The following is an 8,564-nucleotide window of genomic DNA, read 5'->3' on the forward strand; positions in this document are numbered from 1 at the left end:
TTGAAACTGTTTATTTTATTTTATTTTCCTACATTTGAAATCCGATATATGGTGCAAAATGTTCTATTTTAATTTCAAAATATCTCATAAAATTCTTACTTTAATGGACGGTAGATGGCGCCACAAATCACTATACCGCTTGATATGACAAGACCTGCAAGTAAACTATAAAATAATAATTTCCAGTAATTCTATACAAAAAAACATTATAAATATATTAAAAAAATATTTTTGTTCTTAGAGAGATAAGAATGTCTGGAAATATCAATTGTTTCAAAATTAATTTAAATATATTTTTTATTTAAAAGCGAAATTATTTGCATTTTTACTAAATTTCAGTTCAAATCAAATAAAACTTTTAAAACATATTATCATCAATCCTGACTTTATAATACCTAAATTCTGATTTTACAATTTCATAGGTTTAATCATTTTTCCGTTTTTATTTTCAAGGAAAAAATCACAATTTAGTTTGATAACGTTATGACAGAGAAATACAATTCCACATTTTATTACAATTTTATATTTTATTTGCATCAATTTTGACTTGCAAAAATTTTTAAATATCAGGGATTTCTTACCATTCACATTTATAATTAATCAAAGATTTTATAAATTTCTGAATTAAACAAACCAAATTTCGAAGATAAAGTAAAAAATATAGAAATAAATATGATAATTGTAATTTTTTTCTGTATCATATTTGTTCTAATATATCGCTTGACGTATCATTCCTAAGATTTGTTTGTTTCTTGTTTTTAATTAGATTTCTCGAATCCAAAAAATTTCGAGCAATAGTTGTTACTATCTTATTAGCATAAGTTGGTTGCGATATCACCACGGGGTTGTTCGATATTCAGAAAATCATATAATATCTTGAAGATATAGTAACAATATTTACAGAACTTTTTGTGCAAATAGGGTAAGTGGAAGAAGGAAAATGTAATTTTTCTCCAGCATATACAAGGTAGTTATAATAAAATTCCCCCTATAAACAGCATCTTACAACGCAAACAGGTGAACGGATTGCAACGAAATTTTGTATATAGACTATAAACGAGATGCACTCACAAAATTTTGAAAAAAAAAAAAAAAAAAAAAAAAAAAAAATCTAAAATTGACACCAGATGGCGTATTTTCCGAAGAAACTAAATTTAACACAATAAATGACCAAAACGGAATACAGAATGAATATTAACAATCCAGAACAAGAATTATGAGTAATAAAATGTAAAACGGGGAAAATCTGTCAGTTCTATGGAAAAAAAAATGACGTGATTTGCATGCTTACGAAGAAGAGGAAGCTTTATGCAAAACAGGTTGAGGGTTTGCAGGCGTTGTCATGTTTCCATGCAGATGTTCCGACTGTAATGATGACGTTATCTTTAGTTGAACGTGCATTATTGGTGCAGCTGTTTAAAAAAAACAAGGGAATGCTTCTGCTGCAGTTCGTGAATTTCATCGTGTAAAGAACCTACGGCATGGACCAAGGTCTACAAAAGGTGTCCGGACCATTATTAAGAGATGTGAAGCTTCGAGTTCAACCTCGAAGAGGCTGTAAACCTGCCGCACTGGTACTTGTTGACGCCGGCAAGACAGTTGTTACCGCACAGACACGGACATCAGAGTTTGGAGGGAATGGTGCATGTGCAGTGTCTCTGCAGACAGGCAATTCTTACAGTACCGTCCGAAAAGTGCTCAGAAACATAATGCACTACTTCCCATATAAGATTCACCATGCCCAAGATCTGCTTGATAGGGACAAAGCACGGCGTCTCTCATTCGCAGTCAGTTTTCTCAACAGAATGTGGTTCGATGACAAAGTGATCAGAAACTAGTCAATAAATGTTAATATTCTTTCTATATTCCGTTTTGGTCGTTTATGGTATTAAATTTATTGTTTTCCGGAAAAGGCGCCCTCGAGGGGGACATTTTGGAATAAATTTTTCTCCAGAAAAATACCGTGAGTGCATCTCGTGTATAGTCTAAATACCAAATTTCGTTGCAATCCGTTCTCCCGTTTGCGTTGTAGGTTGCTGTTTGTATAGGAAATTATTATAACCAGCCTGTACATCATTTTGCTCTAACATACTTAAAGATTTTACACAACTTGAAGCTGGATTTGGTGTAGCAAATAAATACAAAAAAGAAAATGTTGGGCCGAGAAATTTCTATTTCCAAAATCAGGTAAATATTAGTCATTTGACTGATTGCCAGACAAATAAAGTGAGTATAGAAAAATCTGGTGTTCCGCGTTTTTCTTGAAATTTTATATAGAGCAGTGCTATTATTTAGTCAAGAAAACAAATAAAAGATTCTCTAAGATTCTTAAAAAAAAGATAGCAATAATAAAAAAAAAATTCAACAAACGCCTTTAAACTCAACAGAAATTTTTTAAAGAAATGTACATGGCAATTCAACATGAATATAGAGATTACAAATGGCAATAACTATTTAATGAAAAAGAATTTTTAGATATGATTAACACATAATGCAGACGGAACTTCAAAATTTTGTATAGAAACGTCATAGATGTTTTATGTGACTTTCCTTGGTCACACGGACAATATCACGGTAGTAGTCCATTTCACGCCATATATTCTAAAGAGTATCTGCTGTCACCGACTCAAGCGCATTACAAATGCGTGCTTTGAATTCTTAATTGTTTTGAGCATGGGAAATTTTGAAATTCCGTCTACATTCTGTGTTAATCTTATGAATGGGCATTTCCTCCGTTACTATAAAACTAAGCAAGAATCATTAAACGATTTTAAATAAAAATTGACAAGACTAAATAAACCAATTAATTTAATTTTATTGTTAACTGACCATTGTTAACTTAATATCATTAACATGATGTTAACTTAGCAATGGCGAGACTAAACAGATGAATTTATTAAAAGAGGAACTTCTTGATGTTCATTACTTAGGACTGTCTAGTGCTGAAATCTGAACTTAAAATCTACTGTGGACATCGGAAGTTGATAATATTTAAAATTGTAAAGAAATGCAATTATATTATTTACAACATCGTAAAAATTGTAAACATTAATTTACCTCTCTCCTTGTAGATGGCGCCACGATGGAAAGGCCAAAAGTTCTCCATTTCACTCCCTACTTTTTTCCTGTATTCTCAACACATGAAAGAAAATGCCGTCAAGATTTTTTTTGATAACATCTAAGAAGTGTCTTAGAAGATGTGGGTCACTTGCAATGGTACACATCTGGCCAAATATGAACAGGTGGTAAACATTACCCTCGTTTTTATGTCCCCCACCCGTTTTCTCTTAACAAATGGGAACAAGTTTTTGCAAGTATTTATGATGCGTGTATGATTTACATTTAAAAATTATAGTAATTTGTCCGAATTGAAGATGAGAAATTCACTTGTAATAGGTCTGAGTAGTTCAAAATTCGCATGTTTGGAACAATTTTTGAAAAAAGAAGTGTCTTTAGAATAAATTGTAAGAATTTGCATTTAAGACACAGGAGAGCCAATTCAACTTTTGGTTTCAAAGCATTGATTGGCCTTCCGAGAATATAATGATAAAATTAAAGGGATTAAAAAGTTTATAATCCCTTATATATACCAAAGAAAATACATTTTGAGATGCTTAATAATTAACAGAATTAAATGAATTTTAAATTGGCAAAAATATAATAAATATAACAAATACAGCGATCTCTAATAATAATAAAGATGAAAATGTGTGTTGGCGCTCTACAGGCCAGAACTTTTGACCCACAGCTACCAAATTTGGCACATTTACCCTGGAGGCTAAAAATGTACACTTGGACTGATTTTTTATTTTTTTTAGATTTTTAGTAGAAGTTGAATTAATAAAAAATTAAGCTGAATTTTGATAACTTCCGCGTTAACTTCCGAAACTGTTATTGTACAAAAATAATTTTTACAACATTTCAAAATTTAAAAAAAATGTCTTTTTAATGAAATTAATTTAATAATCGTGCGACTTTTTACTGAATTATGAAAATTTGTTAAACATTTTTTTTGCCTAATTTCTAAAAATAGATTACATTGCTGCTCTGAAATTCAAAACGTTTTCATTATTTCATGAAATATTTAGTCTCTAATATTATTGAAAATTGATAAAGAAGGATTCTGTTTAATATATGTATAGTTTACGAGACGAATAAAAAAGTAAACTTAAAATATTACGAAACTTAGAAGAAATATGAACTGTACATTTCCAGTAACTTTTTGATGTTATGAAATTGTTTTCCTTTAGAAAATTCCATGTACACAATGAACGGAGTATATATAAGACAATTAAGGTAATACAGCTTTCATTCTGGCAATTTCACTTCATCAAAGAAATGAAATATCTAAACTATTTAACTGAAACTAAAGATAACCAATATCCACTGCGAACCATCTGGTCGCCTGAGGCAACTAGTACAGTCATGTAACACATGATTACAAATAACAATAAAAGTATGATGAATGCATAAATTTTTAAAAAGTTTTGACCCACAAAGATGCATTTTTTTTTTCATTGGCATAAATGTAACGATTACATTTTGTCAGTAGAATTTCGTGCAATCCAATAAATTTCTTATAATCATTTGCTAAAATGTTGTTGCTCTGATAGCATAAGTAGTTTTTACAAAGATACGTGATCAATATTCAAAGAAATGTAAAATGTTACAGCTCTGAAGCCTCTGTTACTGTAAAATCTATAGTATCTGGAGACCTTGCTACTTGAATATTGAAGAGAAAATCAGCGGAAGTGGTATCCTCCAAACCTTCTAGCATACTTTCTAATAAATTTGTCATGCCAGAAAACGCCTTACATGGCACTGGCGTATAATAGTTACGAAATATTAATTTTTGGAGTGAATTAACATTTTTACTGAATGTATTGTACCATCCTTAGTTACATTGAGGTCCCGTTTAAAGCAGCACTAGGGCTATATTGGGACCGACCTCGCAATTTTGAAACGCGGTCAGATGACGAGGACGACACCTGAGCTGGCATCCCCCTTTCCACATCATCAGGAGATCGTTTGGCCTGACGGATTTGGCGTGCAACAGGCCCCCTTATACGACGGTTCTTCGGTGGAATCGGGTCCCGAACCTGAAACCCTACAGGCTCACGAGCTGAGACCTTACCATCAGGCCACCGGGGCCCCGTTTTGTTATCCTTGGTGAGTTATTTGGTGATTAATACCTGGCATGCGTTAATAGTATCCAAACATCCAATTTGTGTTTTAGACGTGTTTTCTCAACTGATTGAAACAAAAATGTGCAGTAAAAAAATACCATAGCAAATTTCATATATTTAAATCTCCGCCTTTTTATATTATAGCGTTGTTTACTTATTTCTGAAAATACAGACCGACAGGCAATCAACCCGTAGTTGGATTTGGCTCAAAATTTGATAGTTATCTATACTACAGATGCTAATCTGTATAACGAATCTTATTTATCTAGCTCTCTTCGTTTTGTAGTTATCGTGTTAACTTATATTCGAACAGCTGGGCAGACAAACTTTCTCAAAACATATTTTTCTGAAAATTTGATAGAAATCTGCAAATTTGGTATAAAGACCGTATACCAAATTTCAGTCGTCTATCTCAAAGCATTTTTGACTTATTTTTGTCAAAGACACATTCGAACTCAGGGAAGTCTAAAACGTGGAGATTTGTCAAAATCTTGAGTTCAAATTTTTTGACGATTACTATACTTTACTATACGATTACTATACTATGTATGCAAGAAAATAAAAAATTCGCCTATATTTTTAATATTATTAATGATTTACTGCCTACGGAGGCCAGCTGATTCATTGGGAATATTCTTTGTTCATTTCCAATTAAATTCTTTATACAGAGCATAATATTCTTGATTCCCCCAGGAAAATAATTCTAAGCATTAAACTATGGCAGATATAAAAGTCTTGTCATTTTAATATCCTTATATTTAATCTGTTCATTGAGTATAAGAACTGTACTATTAGGGCCAAGTTCTCATGACAGCATTATGCTATTAAAAAGATACTTAAAGGATATAACAAGGATAAAACCTAAAGGATGAAGATATAACATAACGGATAACATATCTTCTTTGGACATCTATTGTAATTCCACTTTCTTATCCATTTTGATCTCAAGGTTAAATGTTTTGATTATTACAATTCTTTCTTTTACTATTATTCTTCATATATCAAAAAGTAAAAATCTATGAAAAATAAAATTCAAAGGAAAGAGAACTGACAAAGAAAAAACACATGCATTTACGATTTGTTTTTTTACAAAGGAAACGCCGGGTTTATCCATTCTCTTACACATTTCTTATGGAATGATTGAAAGAGAATTGCTTCTCCAAAGCCTTTGTTTTCTATTGGAATGAAGAAATGGAGCATTTCTGGACCCAAGTGCTTTTTGAGTTTAATATTGCTATTGCCTCTTTTCCGATCGATCTGCTATTATTTTCCAAGCGGCTGTTTTTAAATGGCATTATTTATCTTGCTCTCTGCTGATCGCTGCTGAGTGCTTCAACTTTTCCCTGTCAAATGCTTAGTAAATATGAATATGAATAATTAATTATAAACACTTTCTATATTTATAAATGAGCAAGTTTTCTTTGAAAAGATTTCGTTGTGAAATGAGTTTTTATTTTTGTTTGAGTAATGAATCATTTTTATTTGAATGCTCAAATCAAATACTGAATAGCGCAGATGATGTTTACTCATTTTTAGAACGATTTCGAGACCTTTGATTACTGTTTAATATGTAGAGACGAATTTTTAAATGTTCAATCTGATAACTTTTTTTTCTGTACTTTTAAGTCCAGAGGTATAGATTTTCACTCTACCATTTTCCAGATTCCATTCAATACGGTAGGCTTGCGCTTAGAAAGAAGTGTTTTTCAACAGACTAAAGACACAATTGTCCAGAGATGAAACGTCAGGGAACTTCGCAGGAATATGTTGAAAAGAAATATACTCAAAACGTGTATCAATTTTAATTTTTTCACATATGCAGCGGTCATTTTTAAATTCGATTGTAGCTTTCTCTTGATGAAGTTTCACTTTTGAAAAACATTAGCAAAGATAAATGGAATTTCTTTTGCAAAAGTCGGATGCAAAACTTTCTCTTAATATTAAAGAGACGACGATTCATTGTTTTTAATTTCGAGTTGATCTTTAATGTACTTGGATACATTTTCTTTTGTTTCATAATAAACATTAAGAAGAAAATTTTTGTTTAAAAATAATTCACTAATACGATATTAATCGAAGTTTGACCTAGAATAATTATCTATTACCAAATAATAAATCTGACACAATTTTCTGTTATTCTAAATTTGGTTAAAATTTTTGTCGATGATTTAGTTATAGGTGTTCAAATAATATATGTTCGAATTCTATACTTAGATCCTGAAAAATAATTAATTATCGCAATTTGTTAAAAGAAATTTAAAAAATATAGCCTTTTTAAAGAGAAATAGCTGTCATAACATAATATGCAATATTGGCCTCGATATTAGTTTCCATAAATAAACATCAACCTAAAAAAAATGTCTTTATTTAATTTATCTTTTATTTGTCTGATTTGATTGTATTAATCGTTGGATTCTATGAGCAATAGCTCTAATATCCAACTTACATAAATGCTGCCAACCTACAGGCATGTTCAAATTAATGAAAGCAAAAGTGAAAATTTTGCTTTGAAGTTAAAATCCAAAGAAAGTCATTTTTACTTTCTCGGATACATAAATACAGTAATCGTCAAAAAATTCGAACTCGAGATTTTGACGAATCTCCACGTTTTAGACCACCCTGAGTTCGAAAACTGTGCATCCATCTGTCTGTCTGTCTGTCTGTGGCAAAGATAACTCGAAAAACGTTTTGAACTAGATGGTTGAAATTTGGTATACGGTCTTTACGCCAACTTTGCAGATCGCAGTCAAATTTTCAATAAAATCTGTTCAGAGGAAGTTGTTTGTCTGTCCGGCTGTTCGGATACAAGTTAACACAATAACTACAAAATGAAGAGAGCTTTATAGATAAGATTCAATACACAGATTTAACATCTATAGTGGAGACACCTTTATCCAACTAAGAGTGGATTGTCTGTCGGTCTATACTTTCAAAAACATGTAAACACGATAATTCAAAAAGCAATAACTTAAATATATGAAATTTGGTATAAGATTTTATGACTACAAGCGCAGTTTTGTGTCAAATCTTTCTTTCAATCGGTTGAGGAAAACGTATCTAAAGCACAAATTCAATTTTCGGATAAATTTAACCGCATGCCGGAGATCAATCGTCAACAAATTTGCCAAGAATGACACGATAGGTTCGGTAAAAATGCTAAATTTCCGAAAAAAATTAACGTTTCGTAACTATTATAAGTCATTTCTATGCAAGGCATTCTGTGGCATGACAAGTTTATTAGAGTTTGCGAGAACGTTTTAGGGAGACCTCTTCCTTTGGTATATCATAACTTTCAACATCAATAAAGGCTTGCGATTGAAAGCTAATTAAACAATAAAAGTGATTTGAATTTCATTATGACATTAAAAAAAATCTTTC

This window comes from Argiope bruennichi, chromosome 6 (assembly GCF_947563725.1).
Source record: "Argiope bruennichi chromosome 6, qqArgBrue1.1, whole genome shotgun sequence".
In the NCBI taxonomy this organism is placed as follows: Eukaryota; Metazoa; Arthropoda; class Arachnida; order Araneae; family Araneidae; genus Argiope; species Argiope bruennichi.